General features: G+C 45.9%; 1 protein-coding gene across 1 annotated transcript in view; it reads right to left on the reverse strand.

Moving 5' to 3' along the window:
- The window catches only part of LRRC59 (leucine rich repeat containing 59), a 162,919-nt gene extending 151,384 nt beyond the window's left edge, over positions 1 to 11,535 (reverse strand). Inside the window, exon 1 of the mRNA XM_069654878.1 lies at positions 11,329 to 11,535. The gene's annotated coding sequence lies outside the window, so the exon portion shown is untranslated. The remainder of the gene's footprint in view (positions 1 to 11,328) is intronic.
- Between the last annotated feature and the right edge of the window lie 13,060 nt (positions 11,536 to 24,595).

Below are 24,595 nucleotides of genomic sequence, written 5' to 3' on the forward strand. Positions count from 1 at the left end.
TCTTTCCTTTCCAATCAACCCTCCCAGGTCCAACTGGGGTCCTTCCTCTCTGACATCATCTTCTCTACCTGTGGTGTCCCCCAGGGATCTAATCTCTCTCCCTGGCTGTTCAACCAGTATCTGACACTCCTTGCCCACCGCATCGCCACTCTCTGCCCCAACTTTCAGTGCTATGCGGACGATACCCAGCTCATTTTCAGGCTACCCTCGGCCTCCTCCTCTCCTTCCCTCATCTCCGACTCTCTGTCTGCTATCCAGGAATGGTGTGCCGCCAATGACCTCTGCATTAATGCCAGTATGACTGAGATTCTACTCATCGGCACACCCACTCCCTCCTTCCCTGCAGCGCTCTGGCCAGCCTCTCTTGGCCCGCTTCCTGCTCCTCCTTGCAAGGCAAAAAACCTCGGGGTCATCTTCGACTCCACACTCTCCTTCTCTCCTCATATATCTGACGTCTCTAAGAAGTCACACTACCAGCTGCACCTCCTCAGAGGTATTCTTCCCTTCCTCTCCTTCCCCCAGAAGCTCACGGTCTCCAGAGCCCTGGTTCTCTCGAAGCTGGACTACTGTAACAGCCTCTATCTTAATCTGCTTGCCTCCACTCTCCGCCCTCTGCAACTCATCCAGAACAGGACTGCGAGACTTGTCCTTGGCCTCAAGCCCAGGGATCGTATCTCTCCAGGACTGAAATCTCTACACTGGCTCCCTGTGGCTGCGAGGATTAAGTTCAAAACCCTCTGCATTGTCCACAAGGCCTTCTGGGCCTGGGGCCTAAATACCTTCAACTCTCTCTTCCTAAATATCTTCCTTCCCGAGCCCTTCGCTCATCTGTCTTCAACTCCCTCAGGGTCAGTCGCTTCTCAAAGCAACGAGCTGGGGGTAGATCTCTCTCTTCGGCAGGGGCCTCCCTCTGGAACAGCCTTCCTGCCTCCCTGAAACTTGAGGAGAACCATCTTCGGTTCCGGAAGCACCTCAAACCCTTCCTCTTTGCTTCTGCTTTCTCTCTCCCTCTCCCCTGCTAAATTCTTCACTGAAACTGCACTGAACCTGCACCTGGGCCACTCTCACCGACCTCGGTCCTTGGCCCAGCCACTCTCCACTTGCACTGTCTCCCTCGCAACCCCTGCACTGCGGGACTGTCTCTGCATCCCTACAGCCCCCCCCTCCCAGCACTTGTCTGCACTTACCTTGCACTTGCCACCAGCTGGCCCTATTTATTTATTTATTTTTTATGCTACTTACCCTGCTCAGCACTTTCCCCTCTCCCCTTCCCCTTTTTCCCTTCCCCCTACCCCTGCACTTGCGCGATCTGAATGACACCTGGCCTAGTAGGATCGTTGTATGTCTTTCCCCCATTTTCCCCTCTCCCTGCCTTGTAACACTTGTGTATAGGCGCGTTACAAATGCCATATCATATGGGGAGCCAGCGGAGCTGGACAAGAATGGAGGTGATGTGTGAATGTTCGAGTAGGTGAAGGAGGAGTCTGGTTGCTGCGTTTTGTATGGCTTACACTGGGCTGTTGCAGAGTCCAGTGAAATCATTTCCATAGTCCAGTTTAGAGAGCACCAGTGCTTAGACTGTGGTGCAGAAGTTTTCAAGAAGAAGGGTATGTCCGATTTAGCGTAGGAGGTGTAGTTGTAGATTGCCTGTTTTGGTGACAGCGGCTATGGGATGTGTGAAGGAAAGGTAGGGGTCGATGGTGAAGCCAAGGGATTTGATAGAACTGGAGGGGGGATATGTGTGGGTTGTCCTTGGCAAGTTCTTCAATCCAGGGGGTGAGGTCGGGTTGTGCCTTGAGGGGCAGATCAATCCAATCAAGTAGCCGGCCACCGCTACCGAAAGGCCAAAACAAAGGCCCCATCTACTCCTGTCCACCACGGTACGCCGCACAGTTACCACCATGCCCCCTGTGAGCATGATTGAGACCCCCTCCAACCCCCGTGAGAGAGATTGTTCCCCCCTCCAACCTCCATACACCTTGCGATTGTCTTGGTTGCCCCCTATTTCCCCTGGCTTTCCCTCCTCCTTTTAACTTCAGGCACTACCCCAATTGCCGTCAGGCATAGTAATCATAGCCGCCATTCTTTCTCATCCACCTGCCCTTTCCACCTCCTTTGCCTCCCCCTGTCTTGTTAAAGCCTGGCACTACCTCAAATGCCGGCAGGCATAGTAATCGTAGCCACCTGTCTTTCGCAGCCACCTCCCCCCCCTCTTCTTCCTCTCCCTGCCTGGCTTGCAGCCACCTTCCCCTCTCCCCCTTTTTTATGTCCATTAGCACTTACTCCCATCATGTGTCCCATGACCCCTGATAGCAGCTTGTCTGTCCTCCCTTCCCTCCTGGTCTTCTCCTCCCACTCCCCCAGCACCATTCTGAATCGTCGTCTGACCTATTAGGATAGTCGCTTGTCTGTTCCTCTCCTCCTCCCTCTCTCCACACCCCCCATGCCCCTCTTCTCATTATTTATGCACTACATCAATTGTCGTCAGACATAGTAATGTTACTGCTGGTGTTATCTCATTCTTCCCTCCCCCTTATCGCCTTAATTGTTTCTTGCACTATCTGAAATGTCGCCAGGCTGATTATGATATTTTTCACATTCTGAATTGTTTCAAAGACTTGTAAGAACGTAATTGCATTCTCCCATGTTCCCTCCCTACTTGAAGCGCTTTGAAACACTTTGTGTATAGGCGCCATACAAATAAACAATCAATTCAATTCTATTCAGATGAGGACGATTTCGGTTTTGGATGGGTTGAGTTTGAGAAAGTTGGTGGCTACTTTGGGAAGCCTTCAGTCTAAGAAGAATTTGAGATCTTCATGAAAGAAAGTATATAAGGGCTTGTTGGTAGGGTACTGCCCTTAATATGATCTGGATAAATAAAGTCAATAACTGCATTTTTTGGTGGGGGGCATATTAAAGACTGTATCGATGGGTTCCAATTTGCAAACATGCAGGACAATATTGGAGCTCAAACAGTTTGGCTGGAGGCACTGGTGTGCGTGTTAATGTTTGGTGCATATTCAAGATGATTATAATATATCTGAATAAATACTTCTTGTGTTCTAATATGTTTGCTTGTGTGGTTTTATAAAGCAAATAATATAAAACCAAGACTTAAGTGAGGCTGCCTACAAATGCTCTACCAGAACACATGGTTATTAGGTTTAAGAAACTATGCATGCCTCGCACGAATGACAGCATTTATTTAAATTTTCTTTCATATGTATGTTCACATGCACACACTTGTTTAGGTGATCCCATGAAACATTCATAAGCAGAGTATTTACATGAGATATAACGACTCCCTTTAAGGTTCTTGTGAAAAAAAGGCATGTTAGGAATGATTGATTGTTTTCAGCTTTATTAAGAGGCATATCATTCCTATGGGTACTGAAGGGGTCAAAATTACAGAAATTGTTTCACATTCATTTTTTGTGCATGAAGTGATCTACTACTACGCTACATAAGGGTAAACCTGTGGGCAAAACGAGCAGTGATTTTGGACGCTGCACCGACCAATCCCCTGAGGAACCTGACAAATGCCTTGCCCTGCCTCGACATGCCAAAGTCCCAGAAGGCCTCCGAGTGAAGCACCTGGGCATGTTAGAAAAAGGTTTGAAGCATCTCCCAGCCTGCTAATAAACCTAATAAGGAAGGTGAAATGGGTGACTTCAGCCCTCAAATTTTAAACTGCCCTTCTACTGAACTTCAAGGTCTTTCCTCCCATAAGCCTTGATATGATATGGCATTTATAACGCACCTATACACAAGTGTTTCAAGGCGCAACGAGGCAAGGGAGGGGGAACAAAGGGAAGACAGACAAAGATCCTACTAGGCCAGGTGTCATTCAGATCGTGCAAGTGCATGGGAAGGGGAAAGGGAAAAGTGTGTGGGGAAGTGAAAGGGGGGGGGGGGGAGTGCAATACAAGGGATAGTACAATAAAAAAAGATAAATAAAAACGGCCAGCAGGTGGCAAGTGTACAGTAAGTGCAGAACATACGTGCTGGTAGGGGGACTGTCAGCATACAGAAAACAGTCCCCAGGTTCAGCGGTTGTCAGGGAGGCAGTGCAGGTGGACAACTGGCGGGCCTGGACCCAAGATCAGAAGGGAGGCCAGGTATCCAGTGCAGTATCGGTCAGAAAAATCAACAGGGGAGAGGGGGAGTGAAGGCAGAAGCAAATAGGAAGGTTTTGAGGTGCTTCCGGAACCGGAGATGGTTCTTCTCAAGTTTCAGGGAGGCAGGAAGGCTGTTCCAGAGGGAGGCCCCTGCCGAAGAGAGAGATCTACCACCAACTCGTTGCTTGGAGAAGCGACTGTACCTGAGGGTTTTGGAGCCGGAAGAGCGGAATGGTCGAGAAGGAAGATATTTAGGAAGAGAGAGTTGGAGGTATTTCGGCCCCAGGCCCCAGAAGGCCTTGTGGACAATGCAGAGGGTTTTGAACTTAATCCTCGAAGCCACTGGGAGCCAGTGCAGAGATTTCAGTCCAGGAGAGATACGATCCCTGGGCTTGAGGCCAAGGACAAGTCTCGCAATCCTGTTCTGGATAAGTTGCAAAGGGCGGAGAGTAGAGGCAGGCAGATTTAGATAGAGGCTGTTACAATAGTCCAGCTTAGAGAGAACCAGGGCTCTGGAGACAGTGAGCTTCTGGGGGAAGGAGAGGAAAGGAAGAATACCTTTGAGGAGGTGCAGCTGGTAGTGTGACTTCTTAGAGACATCAGAAATGTGGGGAGAGAAGGAGAGTGGGGGGTCGAAAAGGACTCCAAGGTTTTTTGCCATGCAGGTGGGAGCGGGAAGAGGGCCAAGAAAGGCCGGCCAGAGACCTGCAGGGAAGGAGGGAGTGGGTGTGCCGATGAGTAGAATCTCAGTTTTACTGGCATTAAGGCAGAGGTCATTGGCGGCACACCACTCCTGAATGGCAGACAGACAGTCAGAGATGAGGGAAGAAGAGGCGGAGGCCAAGGGTAGCCTGAAAATGAGCAGAGTATCGTCTGCATAGCACTGAAAGTTGGGGCAGAGAGCGGCAATGCGGTGGGCATGGAGTGCCAGGTATTGGTTGAACAGCCAGGGAGAGAGGTTAGATCCCTGGGGGACACCACAGGTAGAGACAAAGATATCGAGAGGAAAGACCCAAGCTGGACCTGGGAGGGTCGATCGGAGAGGAAAGAAGTCAGCCACGCCAGAGCCTGACCAGTGATACCCAGGTTATCACGGAAACGATTGAGCAGGATGGCATGGTTGACAGTGTCAAAGGCAGAGGAGAGATCAAGTAATATGAGAACACACAGGGTGTTTGAATCAAGGTTGGAGAGCAGGTCTTCACAGATGTTCAGGAGAGCAGTTTCCATGCTTCTGGCAGCTCTGAAGCCAGACTGATGGTCATGAAGACAACCAACAGATTCAGTGTGGAGATTGAGCTGGGAGATGGCCAGTTTCTCCAGGAGCTTGCCCAGGAAGGGGGTGATGGAGATTGGGTGATAGTTAGCCAGGCAGGAGGGGTCGGCAGAGGGTTTCTTAAGAAGAGGGTGCACAAGGGAGTGCTTCACGGGGGAAGGGAAGACTCCAGTGGCGAAGGAGTGGTTGCAGAAATCAGCCAGGGCAGGAGCCAGGGAGTTGATGTGGTCCTTGATAGTTTTGGAGGAACAGGGGTGAACCTGTTTCGACGAGACGTTCATAGATTGGACTTGTCTAGAAACCTTGTCTGCGGAGAACAGGGGAAAGGCAGAGAAGGAGGGAGGTGAGGTGGCTGCAGAGAGGCCAGAGGAGGAGCAGGGAGTAGGGGGAGCTGGGGGATAGGAGGAGAGAGAGGACAGGATGTCCTGAGTTTTAGAGATGAAGTGAGAAGCCAGTGCCGTAGAGAGGGCCTGGGAGGGGATAGGGGAGGTAGAGACTGCGGCAGGATTGGCCAGTTCCTTGCAGATTTTAAAGAGTTCGGCCGGGTTGTTTGATGCCGCAGAGACGCGGGCTCGGACATGGGCTCTTCTTGGGTAGGACAGAGAGCCGATATGGTCTTTGGAGCAGACGGCAGGCCAATTTGTCAGAGGATGTACACAAAGCACGCCATTTTCTATCGGCCATCCTGCACTTGCGTTTTAGGGTGAGGGTAACCTTAGCAGGTTATGTTAATGTCTTAGTTTCACGCAGCCCCTTTCCCTCATCTGCCAGCTCGCAGATGCTTGTTTTGTCCTGCATGGGGTACAATGCATCTATCCGTGACAGAGACAAAGAGGGGTGGCATTGAGAGCTAGAGATTGGGACCTGTCTGCAAAAGGTCAGGGGTGGGAGTCATGGGTGTAATTCTGCAGGTAGGAGGCAAGAGCGTTTGTCCCCCTATCCCCAACTTTTGTGGCACACCTTTATGTCTCCCTCTTTTGGCAGTGTTAGGGAGAATTCTCAAAATGTGCCAATTCCTCCCACCTTAGAGCCCTCCAGCTCCTTTGCTAGACTTTGGGACTTTGAACTTTTCAATTCAATGTGTTTTCTGTGTTTGTTTCTTTTTGATTATGGGGTTTTAGACAACTCCATATGCATCATTTTTCATGTGTGTCACGCAGCACCTCAGTGCGGTGACACAAGGAAGCCTTTTAGGCTGTCCCAAGGTTTAAACACCTTCTCTGGGATAAACTACTGTTTACTAGTCTTTTTAAATTCCTAGACCCAACACACGCTATCTTCCAATAGAGTGTTGGAGGCGTTACCTAGTATCCCCTATGTCTAGAAACTCATGTAGAAGTGAAATGCTACTCTTTCCTATCAAAATGGCTGGTGGCAGTGGTTTTACAACAAACTACCATGATTTTTCCCGACCGCGAACACCAGTAGCTAAAAATCATGTGAGCCAAATTTTTCAAGACGGCGTCTGAGCCCCCTTTGTTTAAACAGGTCCCGGTCTTCTTTTTTCGCCATTTCTTTTTGGAAAGGTCCTTCTAGAGTTTGTCTATGCGCGCAAAACCAGGTTTGATCACTTTGTTCCTACTCCTTTGGCGGGCTGCAGGACTGAAGACCGCCTCTGGCCCATGAGTGCCTGGGGTGGGCAGGAAGTGAGGGTGGTGCCCAAAACTCCCTGTGCTTCGTCTTCTAGGAGACCCAAATGCACTCTGGCGTGATTGGCTGGCTGACTGTCCAGCAAGGACAGCCACCCTGCTGGGCCAGTGGCAGCTAGGCTGGAATGAATGAGAGAAAACTTAAAAAGGCGAGTCTCTTGGCTTGGAAGGCAGAGTCGGCCACTGGAACGAAAGAACCAAAGGACGAGCTGGAAGAGGACGGCTGCTGCAACTCCTGGACCGTTGGTTTGCCGGAGAAGCCCTGCTACAGGTCCGAATCGCAAAGTTCATCTCGACAGAGAAGCCCTTCAAGGACGATTTCTTCCTTTGTGTTGGTGGGACCAATAAACTTGTAAGCCACCTGGACACCATTCTCAGAGCTGGTTGTATTTTCCTCAGAGTGCTGCAGGAAACCGAATAGCCAGGGAGAAGGACACCAGTTTGTGTGCTTGAAGACAGCTACCGGAATCGAAGAGTTGCCAGTTGACCAGTCCCCATGCAGTACAGGAGTCCCCCCGACGTCCTCCCTCTTCTCCCCATGACTGAGGTTCAGGAACAGCTAGATCTGCAGAACTGCCAGGAACAGAAGTCTTCAGCTGCATCTTTTATCTTGAATCTAAGGTACTGTGAAAACCCGACCGAGAGAACTCACCTCTCACTGCAAAAGTGTGTACAACTTTGGCAACTTGCAGGCCTACTCAGCTTGTGATCAGACATATGAACCTTTCTTCTTTGAACTACTTCTGAGAACCGTGGCAAAGACTTTTCCGTTTAAATACAGAACCGTTTTACCTATACATGACACTAGTCGATTGACTTTGGCCTACCTATTGCATTGTATCAACTCCTCTGGTGAACTCAAACTATTTGCACCGTTTTAAAGTAACTATTATTCGTTTTATTAACGTATGCCTTTTGGCTCCTACTTCAAATGCTCTGAATGCCATTTTGTTCCTACTTCAAAGTAGTTTGAATGTTTCAGAACCGGTTAGTGTGAAGTACTCTAGTATATTTTTGTGTGATATTGATTGCCTACTTTTAGTGAATGTTTCCTAACTGACTGTTTAATAAATTAATAAATGTTTTACCAACAAACCTGGAGTATAAGTGTCTATCTGAATACTTGTAATTTTAGACCTCTGTGTAACACCCTTACAAGCTCACATTCCCTCTTGAGATAAGCCTGGCTGGTCAGCTCGCTACCAAAAACTGTGTGGTACAGACTTATACCAACGTTTGGTTTTGCTTACACCTGTAGTCCTAGTTGTGTGTAGTGGTCCCAGAGGGTACTGCATACAAACTTTGCCTAACAGGCAGGCACCACTTTCCTTTAGAGGTGACGTCCCCCTCAACATTTTCAGCAACGTTACTTCACTGGTGGGAGTGCAGGGTTGCAGGTTGTTTTGCCTGGTAAGGCCTACTCCCGACTTCCCGACTAGCACACTGCACTCTAAGATTCCCTCCTACCTTACACTACACACTAAAAAAAAAAAACAGAATGCCACCACAGGTCTAGCCGTTAGCATATCAACACTAACTGAGCTCTCCTCTTTAGCCATGTTACACTAGTGGACATCAGAGGTTAACCACACCCAGAGCACTGTACTCTTATCAGATTTTAGGCTGTTCCCTATGGATAGCGTACTCCCTATGGATAACGTACTCCCAAGTTTCTCCACCAAACCTATAGAAAGCAGATTGGCACGAACAGATGCAAGAGCACACATCCCCTTTTGTGCAACATAGAATACAGCAGTGCAACAAAAATGTCGGTCCAGCTGCCACACAGTGATTGACAAAGCTATCCTATCTGCCCCTGAACACAGTGCTTGGCATGCCTTCATACAGTCTTTGAACTAGTCATCTCTGCTAGAAATGTAATAGTCACCTAAATTCTAATTACTGTTCACGTGCAAGGTAATGATCTTTTATTTGTATGTATGCACAGACTAGTTTACTAAAGGGCATTCCACCATGCAGCACTTGGAGGCCATAGCAATGGCAGTACGCACTACAAATATTTTAAAAACATAATAAGTAGGCACATAAGAGGAATAGTAGCCTGAATTGGTCCAGTGTCATACCAGGAAAGTCTCATGTAGGTTTGAAATTTGTGGTACACCCCTTTTCTAGTTTACAGAGAAAGGACAACGTCCGTGTTCCCTTATTTACAGGTCCCATTAAGAAGGGTCAAGGCTTTACTTAGAACAACTTTCGTTTTCAACTCCTGATTGCACAAGTAACTTACTGCGTTATCTAGCAGCAGTAGAATTACCGATCTTCCTTACGAGTGACAGGATTGTTTTCATTCTCCCCTTTTAGGGTACCCCATCTGGTGCATCGTGTTAACTCAATTCAGAAGGTTCCTACTAACTGGAAACTAAACTTGTCGGGCTGTCCGCAAATAAATATATGCAGTTTTTCAGTTTAATCTTTAGTCCATTTTATGTATACGTGTCAAGGTGTTTTAGTTGTATACGTACTTACTGTATTCCATTCATTTATTTTGTGTTCATTGGTGTGAATTTTATAACGTGTGTATGTGGTTTGGGCAAGATAGTAGTTTGATATACATAGAAGTAATCACATTTGATGTAACCATCAGAAAACGATAGACACGATTGATATGAAAAAAGGACTACTAATTGGAATTTTTTTGGGCCCGATACTTGGAAGATCTGTTTAGTAAAAGGGGAGTAGGGGGAGTTGTTGTTTTGTTGGCCCAATTTATGCATGTTACATGCTTTTTTAGTAGCACCGATTGATCCAAAAATAGGAGAACGCGATTTTGGGGTTAGTATTGAATTAGTATCGCGAGGTTTTATAAAGTCCGGTAGAAGATGTTCAGGCCACTAAGGTCAAGTAAATTAGTGCCATCCTTCGTTGATGGCATACCAGTAAGGAACTTTCTTGTCAAAGTGATGCAAAAGAGTAGTAGACTCCCGATGAGTCCGGGTTGCAAAGGCAGCTCAAAGCCTTTTTTGATGATGTAAGGCAGGGTAGCATAGGCTTCTCTAATAGAGCATATGACCACGTCAGTATAGTGCAGGCTCATATTAAGTGGGCTTGGCAAAAGTGTCATTTTTGTGGTATTCATTCTTTTGAGCCAAATGAGAAACGCTGGGAAGATTGTGTCAAATGATTTGAGGAGGTACTCCTTGCTCCGATCATTATTAGGCCACCGTTATAAAGGGTACCGTAACAGTACAGCTGGAGACAGCAATTTTTGAAGAATAGTAGTGCGGTTTGCATAAAGATAGTGGCACGCCTTAGATAAGTACATGTCATGGCATCTGACCAGATACACATGTCGCTATAGAAACTAGGATGCCAAAAGGTAGGGATCACAGTTTTTGGACACTAGTACACAGTCGAATATGCAGTTTGACTGTGCTGCCATAATTTTGGCTTTGGTTAACGTGCTGTCCAATAAACACTTTAGAACTTCACCATGAAACATTGTATTTTTCCACGGTCAATCTTTCTTCCGTGGACTATCGTATAACGGCTGCACACATTGTACGACCACCAATATGTGGGACTACAGATACAATCTTTTTTCACAATACAAAATGACAAAAGTACTGAATTTGCAAATGCTTGTTTACATTGCATAATGTGGCTTAGGGCCTTGTCGTTACACAAGAAAATGTAAAACAGCATCAAAACGTACACAAAATCAAAATAGCACGATTGGATCGCCTACTGGCAGGTGACAATAGAAAAACATTGCCTTCTGCTTGGGAGATTCGATGGAACAGGAAAAAGAAAATGTCTGCATATAGGCTGACCTCATCTTTCCTTTGAACAAATCAAATTACCACTTACACTATGTAACCTCAGTCCCCCTTCCTTGCCTCCTCAAGGCAATTGGGTAGTGAAAACTAGTGCCTCTCAAGTTCCACGAGACGTGGCATACGCTCCCCAGCCCCAACCTACAAGGTATCCGCTACAAAGTGCCACTCCCCTTTCCCAGGGTTTTCAGAGGGTACACTGCCTCATCTCTTTTGGCTGCAGTCCATCCTCACCCCAGTACAGGGTGTCCAAGATGAGCAAGCCCCCCCCACTACCGCTCCACTCTTTGTAGAACGTGATTCTCTCACTTTTCTCCATTATTTTAAGGAGGTGTATTCCTTTGCAAGGAGTCACCCCATTCACGATCCCTCCCCGGGCTCTAGGTCAGCTGTCACCGGCGGCCTCTTTTCAGGATTTGTTTGGTTTTCACTATGCCATCGCTCTCGCTTTTTATTCACTCCCTGGTTTACTTTTCAGCACTCCTTACCTCTTCTATCTGCTGCTCGCGACCGGTTCCTGATCCACGTCACGCTTTGATTCTTCGGCGCTGAGGAGAGACACAGAAGGGGTGCAAGAGGGGCGGATACCAGCGAGAGGATCAAAGTAGCAGCAAGGCAAACAAGTGTGGCGCGCAGCTATACCACCACCTAGTGGGGGAAAAAAGGCGCAACCCAGAAATAGAACCAGCACACATTTCTTCAAAGTGGGCGTTGCAGGTGTTAGGGAGAATTCTCTGTTAAGGCTAATTTCCCAAACCTAGTGAGTCCCCCAGCAGCTTTGCTGGATTTTTGGGTTTTATTTTTTTCTCCTACTAAGAGTGAGACTCTTTTTCTCCCACTCATAGGCATGATTTGAGAGTGTCCTTTGACTTTGTAATGTGTTTTATGGGCTATGGGGTCTTTTACTCCATAGGGCTTCATGTGTTTTTGGTAAGTGTGTTACCAAAGCCATAGCTCTCAACCATTTGGGTCGCGAAGGTGGGTGAAAACACCCGATTTTAGTTTTGGCGGGTGAGACGCCCATTGAAATGAATGGGCGTGCTGGAGGCTTGGCGGGTGAGTCAGCTGTTTACAAGGCGGGTGACACCCGCCAAAAGCGTGAGAGTTGAGAGCTATGCCAAAGCTCTCAACTCACACGCTTTTGGCGGGTGTCACCCGAGCTCTCAACTCTCACGCTTTTGGCGGGTGTCACCCGCCTTGTAAACAGCTGACTCACCCGCCAAGCCTCCTGCACGCCCATTCGTTTCAATGGGCCTCTCTCCCGCCAAAAATAAAATCGGGTGTTTTCACTCGCCTTTGCGACATAAATGGTTGAGAGCTATGTGTTACACAGCACCCTCAGTGCAGTAACCCAGGGGTGTCATAGTGGCCCCCAAACATAGACTCCATACCCTGGGACTGACTACTGTCTCCCAGGGCATGTAAAGTCACTATTTGCTTTACTACTCTCAAATTGTGAACAGAACCAGTACAAACCATCATATTGTGGAAGTACTGGTAGGGGTAATTAGATTGCCCCTGGATCTGTTTTCCAAGGGGGCACTGTCCAGTCCCCCCTTGTCGAGTTTCTGGCTGGTGGCAGTGGTTACCACGCGAAATATTCCACCAGAATATTTCCTATGGAATATTCACATTCATTTTAAACGCACCACTTTTTTGGTGCAATGTTAAAGATACCGCTGGGTTATTTATTTAATATTTATTCCCCGGTTGGGTCTTTTTTGCCAGGACTCGGTTTTAAAATGACATTTGTGTTCACCTCTGTAACTCCAACCCAAGTCGAGCCCTTTGTTCCACTTTTGGCGGGCTTCTACACAGAAGCCTCCAACGGTGGTGCCACTCTGGGTCTACAGGATGTGTGGGTGGGGGGAATAGGCACCCTGGACTGAGTTGCCTCGGCAACGCAAGTCGCACTCTTGTGTGATTTGCCCAGTGGTGAGCCGCCCGGGTCACCACTTATCATGTTTGAGTGACAGCTAGGACTGATGAATGGGGGTTTTCTGCATAAAAGCAGGGCTTTGGGGACTGGAACTTCAGAAGTGACCACAGGACCTAAAGAATCCGAAGAGGGAGAAGCTGAGCCGACCTGCAAGGACGACACCACCAGTGGAGCCCTGCTGAACCGACTCACCACTTCCCAACGACAGAGAAGATCTGCTTCCAGGAGAGTCTTCTTCCTTTGAACTGGTGGGGTTAACCAGTTCACCCTCTTTTCGCCTTCCTGGATCATCTCATGGTCGAATCGCCCGTGCCAAGCACCCCGGTGGCCGGGTAGCCACGCTTCACCACTACCGCGAATAAAAGGGTAGTACCTTTTAACGGGGAAACTCAGTGGCTGGTTTCTTCCGTGGCAGTGCAACGACCTCCAGCTTTCCTCCAAATTGAAATCTTCTCTTTCCCTGGACGAAGCACCGACTTGCACCCGCTGCCAGGAACAACTGCCCCCGCTGGAGCTTTCTCACCATTTCAGGTACTGTGTCCCGCCTGGTCTCCCTTGCAACAGACCGTTCAAGGTGTCCCGTAAATCCTTGACTCTCTATCCTGGGGTGACCTCGGACCTGTTAACTAACTTTTCTGAACTGATCTAACTCCTTTTTGAACTATCTGCAAAGACTTTTAAAGTGTACTTCAACTGTGTGATCTTGGGCACATTCCGCCTTGCTCTCTCCAAGAGTGGGCCTGGCCTATGAACTTTTTGCTGTACAGTAGACCCTGCCTTTCTTGACTTGCTGTGGTTCTTTAAAAGTGTTGGTATTGTGTGTTTTCCTATTTCTGCCTTTTCTCTCCCTTTTTGATAATTATTGGAGTGCCATCTTGGTTAAACGCTCACCTCTGTGTTGGTAATAAGTGGTGTTCTTTTCCTAAGACTTGTCGAATAATTAATCAGGGAGGTGTATATATATTCCTAATGACTGTGTTTGAACTTGTATACAGTATGAAGGATACTCAGAAACGAGACTGCCCCAAGTTAGTATTGAAAAACCAGTTGTTGGTTTTATTTAAACAGTTGTCCTTGCTTATGACACGTGTTTCGGCTTAAGAACCAGCCTTTTTCAAATCTGGGCATTATTGTCACTATTTTGTTATTACAGTACATAACCATAATTACAAATGCATTGTTACGATTTCACATTTTTGTAATTGAAGGCAGAGGTAAATTATAAATATCATGTCACAGAGAGAGAGGGGTGGGGGAAGGGGGTGGATTCAAGGGTTTCGTAGAAACAAAGATATTTAAATTATATTCATTGACAACATAACAGTAAACGTGAACAATTGTGCACCACTTATAAAGTAACACAGTTTTTTGAGATACGCAAAAGTTAGATAGAAAAAAGACAAAGAAAATAAGTGTGGAAGAAGCAAAATAATAAAGGGACAAAAAGATAAAGACAGAGTTAGTTGAATGGTCATGATATATGGAATTGTTCTGTATCATCCCATTAATTCACTATTCTCAAATTGTATGAATCAAATGTGGTTACCTTAATAGATTTTTGTTCCCTATATGGAGAATCAGGTAAATCTCAAGCAGTCGATGAGTTTGATCCCTTTAAAATTAAATTGTATTCTTTTTAGTATCTCAGAAATAGTTCACTGTTTCAGCACATCCTGAATCCATAATCTAATGCATGTTGTATTAAATTATAGTTAGTGTACAACAAATTGTATACTTAGCGGGTATGTATGTTTTAATTTTGGCGCTAATGGGACCAATGACTGCTAATCTTAATCTCCACTGGTTTACTACAAGAGTAATGCTTTCGCTCAGTCCTAATTACATTCATGTCAACATTAAGTGTGTCCGATTCGCTAATATGCGAGAGTTTAAAAGAGCACGTTTTCTATAGTTCGTTGATGATCTCTTACCTTCTCTTTGTGATAAATGCGTTCAATCGGGTGCTGTCGTTTCCTAGAAACGCTGGACGCCATTGAATCAATTAAATAATTTGTTGCCGTGTGGCATCACAGTTGGCGACTCACCAGAGTCTTTTGTTAGTGTCTACTATTATTACACTAGAGGCGCGCCATGATGTGTATAAACTCATCTGTGCCTGACCTTGTTATGGGTTGTTCAGTGGACTAATTACATGTGTACATGTCCTTTCTTTATTTTTGTTACTTTTTAGCTTGGTTCTAATAAACTATACGTATCTTAATTAATAATATGGCGGCGTGAGTCCAAGTATGTGACTCCTTGTCTATTAGTGATTAGTCAAATTAGGTGCGCCGATATTTCCCACAGAATGCGGGCAATTTAAGTATTGGCGATCAGTAGTTGTAACCTAATCTAATGACAGTCAGTGATTTTCATGATAATTAACACGTACAATTTATAGAAATTACACCATTTCATTGTCGGAATTCAGTCCGAGGACAGTCGAGTTAAGTTTGCAGATAGTCTTTGCCTCGGCTTGTCTCAGTGCTTTTTCCTTGTTCCCTTCTCTTTTACCCAATGTTATTTTCTGTAGTCCAATGAATTTAATTTCCGATTTGTTTGCCATTTGATGATATTTCTGCCAATGACAGGAGAGTGGGAGCCTTGGGTCCTGGCTTCCAATTTTCACCTCATGCTCCCTAATTCTGGTTCTTATCTCCCTAATCGTGCTACCAATGTATACCAATTTGCATATAATATGATACCGTACACAACAAATTTAGTTTTGCAGTTCATTGATTGGTGTATTTTGATCTCATTATTGTAAGAGTCCCTAAATAAATTTGTTTTTTCGTGTGCATACTTTCGGTTTGGAGTCTACATAGTTCTTAATATTTTCATCCAATTTCAGTAGATACCAGTGTTTTGAGAGTATCCTATTGAGAACTTTATGATTGCTGCAGTACTTTGTGATAAACCCTACTGTGGGCTGTTCTTGTGTTTTTTTTTTATCAATGTCTGTTCTTGTGTTAGTAGTTCAATTCTCTAGGAATGTACATTCCTTATCGAATAATTCCTCTGTTAAGCAGTTTCTTCTTGCTCGAATAAACTCACTGGAGGGTATATTGTTAATCGTGGATCTGCAGTGGCAACTGCTGGCATGTAAAGTTGAGTTTGCTTCGGTTGGTTTCCTGAACGTATGTGTTTTGATTTCCTTGTTTTCTATATATATGGTAAGATCAAGAAAGTTAATTGTCCATTCATTGCTGCTTCCTGTAAATTTGATTTCAAATGGGTTCTGATTGATCCGATTAGTGAATTCCTGAAATTCAATTTCTGTTCCAGCCCAGATAATCAGCACATCGTCAATGAATCTCATCCATCGTATCAGTTCCTTTTGATATGCCTTATCTTGATAGATGACCTCATCTTCCAAAAAACCCATAAAGACATTGGCAAGGGATTGGGCGTATTTAGTGCCCATTGCCACGCCTTTGGTTTGCTGGTAGTAACAGTTGTCAAAGGTAAAGATATTGCATTCGAATGTTAATTCCAACATCTCCTTTATCATTTGCACTTGGTGGTACACTGATGATGTGTCATCTTTGAACACATGATCAATCGTTTTAATTGCCCAATGGTGTTTTATTGATGTATAAAGTGCTTTAACATCAAGGCTTCCCAGTCTATAGTTGTCTTCCCATTTGATTGTTTTTAGCTTCCAAATGACATCTGTTGTATCTCTTAGGTATGATTTTAATGCACTTGCCCTTGGTCTTAAGATATTTTCTAAGTATTGAGCAATATTCTCCGTTGCCCACCCTATACCACTCATGATGGGTCGGCCTTCAGGTATTTTATCATATTCCTTATGCAGTTTCGGAAGAAAGTACATGGTTGGTATTCTTGGCTCATTTATTAGCAAAAAGCTTCTTTCGTCATCTGTTATTTGTCCTTTTTTATTATTTATTTATTTTTTATTGCGTTTTTAAAAACAGTTAATTCAACAATAACAAGCAAAGGGAATAATCACATATATCAATTCATCAGTAGAAATTCAATCCAATCCCCTTCACCTAACTCCCTCCCGCTCCACAACACATAGCAACGCAGTATCAATTCATCAATTCAATTTCAGCTAGAACACGAATCATATTCATTGGGGAACAATGCAAGTGTAAACATGAAGTAAGGGAGAGGAAAACAAAAAAAAATACAGTTGTTAAGATTGGAGCCTGTGCAAACCTTAGCAGTGTCCTTCCGTGCAAAGTATGCGATTTCAAGCCTGTCAGGAGTTCATAAAGTGTCTCAGTAAGTTTGGCCGGAAAAACATCTGCTCTCTATCCGACACATAGTCCAGGAAAGGGTTCCAGATCCGCCTGAACTTCGAGAGCTTCCCCTCTAGCATGGCAGTGAGCTTTTCGAGACCCATCAATTCCCACACCTTCACCCACCAATACGCCACATGTGGCCCTTCCACCGATTTCCAAAATCTAGCTCTTGTGATTCGAGCCGCCGTGAGTAGTTGAGCAGTTAGAGCCGCTCTAGAACCCGACATCGGGAAAGACCCATCTTCAGGCACATCACCTAAGATTAGTATACGCAGGTCCATAGGGAGCAGCGTGCCGGTAACATCCTTGATCTTGGAATGGATCTCCAGCCAATAGGCCTGGATAACCGAGCAATACCACCACATGTGCCCAAGATCACCCTTTTCTCCACACCCATGCCAGCACGTATCCGGATAATCTCAATTTATTGCATGCAACCTAGTAGGGGGGAAGTAGCAGTGGAAGCAAATCTTAACTGCATTCTCTTTTACCAGTGTACACCTAGAGGTCTTATGGGCCCTGAGCCATATTCGCTGCCAAGATTCCTCTGGGATTTCAACTCCAAGCTCCCTTTCCCATGCCATCATATAGGGGAGCTTCTCGTCCTCTGAGGCATTTTCCAGGAGTTTATAACAGGCGGCCAACCTATGGGAACTCTGTCCCTCCAGAATTCTAAGTTCTATACCAAAAGGTGCCCTATTGGCCGCTTGGCGTGTTTCCCTGTTAGTTAACCAGTGTCGTAGCTGTGTATATCTAAACCATTCCACCTCTGACAGCCCAAACTTCTCCTTACATTCCTGAAATGTCAAGGGTTCATGATCCACATATAAATCTCTAAGCCTTACCGGACCATTCGATTCCCATCCTTGGAATGAGCTAGGGTTTAGTCCCGGCGTAAACGCTGGGTTTTGAGCCACTGGGGACAGCGGACCCAGCCCCAGCGAGATCCCTCTTTGCACCCTTGCCTTGTCCCAACTTTGCAACGTGGCCAACGTCGTGGGCAACAGTCCCCCCTGATAACTTCGCGCCTCTTTGGGCATGAAAGGGAGGTGCTCCAACAGGAAGGGGGAAGCTTCCTGCTCTATTTCTTGCCATCTAGGAGTTTCGGCAGGTCTTCCAAAGGCTAACATAGGAGCCACCTGTGACGCTCTATAGTATCGCTGTACCGAAGGCAAACCTATACCTCCATGTACCGCCTTTCTCGTCAAGAGTTTGTAGGGGATCCTAGGCTTCTTATTTCCCCACACAAAGCGACCTATCTCCTTCTGCATCTCGATGAGATCCCTCTCGGGGATCTGTATTGGCAAGGAATAGAAGGCATACAGCAACTTCGGGACACGAGACATCTTCACCGCTCTCACCCTGCCCAGCCAGGATATTTCCTGTGAATCCCAACGACGAAGCCACTCTTTGGCTTCTCTCAATAAGGTTGGTATGTTTGCTTTAAATAGGCCTGCATAGGTCGGGGTCAATTTAATCCCCAAATAGGGTATGTTTGTGGAGGACCAGGGAATGGGGAAGGCCGCCTGTATCTCCGCCAGGCCCTCTGGGGGCTCAGTTAACGCCATACCCACTGATTTATTCGCATTCACCCCAAAGCCAGAAATCTTTTCAAAGCGGGATAATAAGGCGGGATGGACTTAGGCGCGTCCCGTAGGAAGCACAACAAGTCATCCGCGTATAACGCTATCTTATGGCATTGCCCTGCAAACTCAAAGCCCACAATATCTCTACTTAATCTGACCTGCTGTGCCAGACGTTCTAGCACTAATGCAAAGACCAAAGGGGACAGGGGGCAACCCTGCCTAGTGCCCCTATACAAGCGAATAGCTGAGGTCAAGTCCGCGTTCACTTTAACTTTATTAGAGGGGAACTGATAATTTGAGAGAACCAGCCTCAGGAATCTGGGACCAAACCCAAACCCCTCCAGCACCAGCTGTAAGTAACTCCACGACAAACTATCAAAAGCTCGATGAGCATCTAATGACAACATGGACAGTTTACCCGGCAGTCTAGGGGCCAAAGCTATTAGATCTATCGTCCGACGTATATTATTATGTGTCGAACGGTTACGGAGAAACCCTGTTTGATCCTTCTCCACTAACTTCGGAAGGACCTCCCCAGGCGCCCCGCTATCACCCTGTTAGGAAAGATTTCGTAATTGTAGGTAATTTTCCTTCCATGTGGCAACCCCTAAACTTTTTGCTGTTGTTTTTCACCTTGTTCTCGACTTTGCCAGAGAAGTGCAGCCTTCTGCCGCACTCCTCTGGGCTTTCGCTCCTTTCTTACGGGGAAACTGACATGCCCTTAAGACAGTCAGTACCGGGGAACGCTGTTTCCCGTAGTTTCTTTTATCATGTTGCGGATTTCGTGCAACATGACACAAGAGGGCACTGTAAGCTAAGTTACAGCTCTCTTGGGTCTCTAGCCTTCTACAGGCCCTAGATACTCGTTTAGGATTGTATCTGATCGGTGCAAGTGATTCAGGGACGGGAATGGTGGCAGCGATCGTTTCTTGTGTTTTGAGCTCCTTTTGGCGTTCTAAGCGCGTTTCTCGCGCTTAACCCAAAAGGGTGGCCTGGCTCCCAAAATGGCCAGACCACGAGGCTCCTTTGTCCTGTCCGCTGACCGTCTTGCTCCCTTCACCTTCCCCAGGTCGAGCCGACCCGGGGCCTTCCTTATTTGGGCATGTACTTTCCCGCGAAACACGGATGCTTTGGCGGGCTTCTACATGTCTTGTGTGCGCCTCCAGGATGTGGGCTGGGATGTCTGTTCCCAATACACATCCTGGGTGCCAGAGAGTCTAGGGTGGTGTGAATGCCTGGGACCACCGTGGTCCATGATTGGTCCACGAATGGTGTGAGTGTTGATGAACGGATCTCCCATTGGGTCCCCTCCGTTTTGGCGCGAAGGGAACCGTGGATAAGAGGGGGCTGGAAACACCACTACCATGCCGATCTCCTGAGTTCTCACGCACGAAGGAATACAGGAGCCAAGTATCCTGCAACCAAGAGGCTGGACCGAGGAATCGCTGGTGACCCGCTGAAGGACTTCTCCTCTGCACTGCTGTCGCCTTGTGAAACCCTTTTCACCTTTGATCGAACCAGAAGGCCTGTACTGGTACTTCGACCCTTGGAATAGCGGGAACAGCTATTCTCGGCATCTTCACCATCTCCTGCCAGTAAGCCTTCGGAAGCGTCTCTGGGCCATCCAGCTGACTGACCAGCTTACACAGGAGTCTTGCTCTGTAACCGCCGCCAGGTTGTGTAGTATTTCGAGTCCTTGTCACTCTCACACGCTTCGTACACTTGGCGTTCCCAGGTCTGAAGTGAGTAGCGTACATTTGGCTCAGATACACACGGCCGCTCCGTTGCCCTGCTGTGGTAACAAACTGTGCAGGTTTCTTCGATTGGGACGTCTTTTTACTCAACACGACGACGAGGCGTTCCCTGCTCTTCTGAACCTGCCAGCTACTGAAACGGACGCGGAGAAGCCTGGGTCTGCTTGCATCGGGGACCGGTGAGTAGCATAGCTAGGATCTGGTCGCCCTCCTGCAGGAGCCCATTGCTTTTCCCCGCTGTGTCAAACAGCACCCTTTTTCGTACTTGCGCTCTGCTTCTGCCCACTGTGGAGGCTGCGCTTGAGTCGCGGAATTTGTTCTTCTTCTTTTGTGCACTAAACTGAACTGCCTGATTTCCCTCGAAGAGCTTCTCCTTTTGCCCGTTGGCACCAGCGCGTGCAGGTACTTTTGAGCACAAGGCTCCACTCTTCGCAGGGCTCAGACTTCCATCTAGTTAGGTGCCTCTGAAGGCGAACTGGGTCTAAGCATTATTGCGCACTGCCTGTTTTCCCGCCCTTTTAGGTGGACTACACATTTCGTGCATATAACGCTTGAGACTTGTTGTATTTGTATATATATTGTGTTGATATGGTATGTGTTGGTTTACTTTTATATTGTGATTTTCTCGCTACGGTCATTGTTTTAAAGGCCTTGAAATAAATGTGTATATATTTTCAATATAACAACTGTTTGGAGTAGTTTGTAAGTGATCTTGCTTTGTGTGCTCATTGCGGGCTTTCAGTCACCCTCACCCCTCTTGAGACCTAGTCTTGACCGCCGCGATCGCTACCTTGATTGGTCTGGCTCGTCCAGAGGTTACCCTGTTCCAAGTAATTAGGTTGGCCTTCTGAACTTCTGCGCCACCAGGACAGAGTTCAGAAATCCGTCTTAACACACCCTACTCAAAATTTTCGCATCTGTGTTTAGCAAAGTAATCGGCCGGTAGGATGCACATTCCAATGGAGTCCTTCCAGTTTTCAAAACCAGCGTCGTAATAGACTCCGCCATCGTCGCCGAAACCGCCCCTGTTTCCCAGATGTCATTAAAAAGTCTTCCTAAATAGGGGGAGAGCTCAGCCCTGAAGGCCTTATAAAATTTATTTGTGAACCCGTCAGGCCCTGGGGCCTTACCCAAAGGAAGGGATCGTATCACCGCCCCTATCTCCTCCCTCGTAATTGGCTCCTCCAGGAGTTCACAAATTCCCTGAGACAGCTGTGGCAAGCGCGCATCTCTTATAAACCCATCTGCCATGTCCCTGTCCGTTGGGTGTGGGGTGGAGTGAGACCTAAAATATTCTTCCACTACCCGAAGTTTATCTCTCTCTGAGGTGACCCTCCTCCCTTCCCCATCCACCAAAGCCTCAATCCTATTGCAATTCGCCCGCATTTTCAGCTTAGCTGCCAATAGTCGGTTGGCCTTGTTACCTTTAGAATAGTAATATTGTTTGGCTCTCATCATGCTGTACGCTGCGCGACTCATATGATGGGCTTCTAGGGCCCTCTGGGCTAACCTAACCTTGCGCTTCAATCTCTGGGTGGGCCTACATCGATGCGCCTCCTCCCTCTTTCAGAGCTCCGTCTCCATTATTTGTCCTTTTTTGTGCCAATTGAGGATTGCTTGTTCCAGTTTGTTCACAATGTTTTTTTTCGAATTGGTGGATAGCAGTTCATACCACCCAGGGGTTTCTAAGTGCCTTCTTGCCATTTCCAAGTAATCTGGTCTGTCCATGATGACAATTTTCCCCCCTTTGTCTGCCTCCTTGATTACAATGGATAGATTTAATGATAAATTTGTACCACAATTACCACCAGACAATGTGATCGACACATTTTACAAAGCTGTCACAGAAGATTTTTATAAACTTAAAAATGGGAGCAAACAAAGAAAAATGACATACAACCTCTCTGTAGATGAATACAATGCCCTAGAAGATTTATCTTAAAATCTATCCATTGTAATCAAGGAGGCAGACAAAGGGGGGAACATTGTCATCATGGACAGACCAGATTGCTTGGAAATGGCAAGAAGGCACTTAGAAACCCCTGGGTGTTATGAACAGCTACCCACCAATCCGAAAAAACCATTGTGAACAAACTGGAACAAGCAATCCTCAATTGGCACAAAAAAGGACAAATAACAGATGACGAAAGAAGCTTTTTGCTAATAAATGAGCCAAGAATACCAACCATGTACTTTCTTCTGAAAGTGCATAAGGAATATGATAAGATACCTGAAGGCCGACCCATCATGAGTGGTAAAGGGTGGGCAGCGGAGAATATTGCTCAATACTTAGACAATATCTTAAGACCAAGGGCAAGTGCATTAAAATCATACGTAAGAGATACAACAGATGTCATTTGGAAGCTAAAACAATCAAATGGGAAGACAACTATAGACTGGGAAGCCTTGATGTTAAAGCACTTTATACATCAATAAAACACCATTGGGCAATTAAAACGATTGATCATGTGTTCAAAGATGACACATCATCAGTGTACCACCAAGTGCAAATGATAAAGGAGATGTTGGAATTAACATTCAAATGCAATATCTTTACCTTTGACAACTGTTACTACCAGCAAACCCAATGCGTGGCAATGGGCACTAAATACGCCCAATCCCTTGCCAATGTCTTTATGGGTTTTTTGGAGGATGAGGTCCTCTATCAAGATAAGGCATATCAAAAGGAACTGATACGATGGATGAGATTCATTGACGATGTGCTGATTATCTGGGCTGGAACAGAAGTTGAATTTCAGGAATTCACTAATCGGATCAATCAGAACCCATTTGAAATCGAATTTACAGGAAGCAGCAATGAACGGACAATTAACTTTCTTGATCTTACCATATGTATAGAAAACAAGGAAATCAAAACACATACGTTCAGGAAATCAACCGAAGCAAACTCAACTTTACATGCCAGCAGTTGCCACCGCAGATTCACAATTAACAATATACCCTCCGGTGAGTTTATTCGAGCAAGAAGAAACTGCTTAACAGAGGAATTACTCGATAAGGAATGTACATTCCTAGAGAATCGATTCTTAGCAAGGGGATATACGGAAGAATCCATGAAACGAGCAAGAAATAAAAGTAAACTACTAACACAAGAACAGACATCGATAAAAAAACCCCACAAGAACAGCCCACAGTAGGGTTTTATCACAAAGTACTGCAGCAATCATAAAGTTCTCAATAGGATACTCTCAAAACACTGGTATCTACTGAAATTGGACGAAAATATTAAGAACTATGTAGACTCCAAACCGAAAGTAATCTACAGAAGAGCGGGAACAATCAGGAATAAACTAAGCCCTTCACTCCTGCCAGATGTGGCAACAATGAAACACACCACCTGGTTACATCCGACCAGTGATGGTTTCAGGAAATGTGGAAGCTGCACAATGTGCAAGTATGCACACGAAAAAACACATTTATTTAGGGTCTCTTACAATAATGAGATCAAAATACACCAATCAATCAATCTGCAAACTTAACTCGACTGTCCTCGGACTGAATTCCGACAATGAAATGGTGTCATTTTTATAAATTGTACGTGTTGCGTGTTAAATATATGTTCATGTTTCATTTCAATTCATTATCATGAAAATCACTGACTGTCATTAGATTAGGTTACAACTACTGATCGCCAATACTTAAATTGCCCGCATTCTGTGGGAAATATCGGCGCACCTAATTTAACTAATCACTAATAGACAAGGAGTTACATACTTGGACTCACGCCGCCATATTATTAATTAAGATACGTATAGTTTATTAGAACCGAGCTAAAAAGTAACAAAAATAAAGAAAGGACATGTATACAGATTAGTCCACTGAACAACCCATAACTAGGTCAGGCACACATGAGTTTATACACATCATGGCGCGCCTCTAGTGTAATAATAGTAGACACTAACATAAGAGTCTGGTGAGTCGTCAACCGTGGCGCCACACGGCAACAAATTATTTAATTGATTCAATGGCGTCCAGCGTTTCTAGGAAACAACAGCACGCGATTGAACGCATTTATCACAAAGCGAAGGTAAGGGATCATCAACGAACTATAGAAAACGTGCTGTTTTAAGCTCTCGCATATTAGCGAATCGGACACACTTCGTGTTGAGATGAATGTAATTAAGACTGAGCGAAAGCATTACTCTTGTAGTAAACCAGTGGAGATTAAGATTACCAGTCATTGG

The sequence above is a fragment of the Ambystoma mexicanum genome, chromosome 3q (genome assembly GCF_040938575.1).
Source record: "Ambystoma mexicanum isolate Mex_15411 chromosome 3q, UKY_AmexF1_1, whole genome shotgun sequence".
Classification (NCBI taxonomy): domain Eukaryota; kingdom Metazoa; phylum Chordata; class Amphibia; order Caudata; family Ambystomatidae; genus Ambystoma; species Ambystoma mexicanum.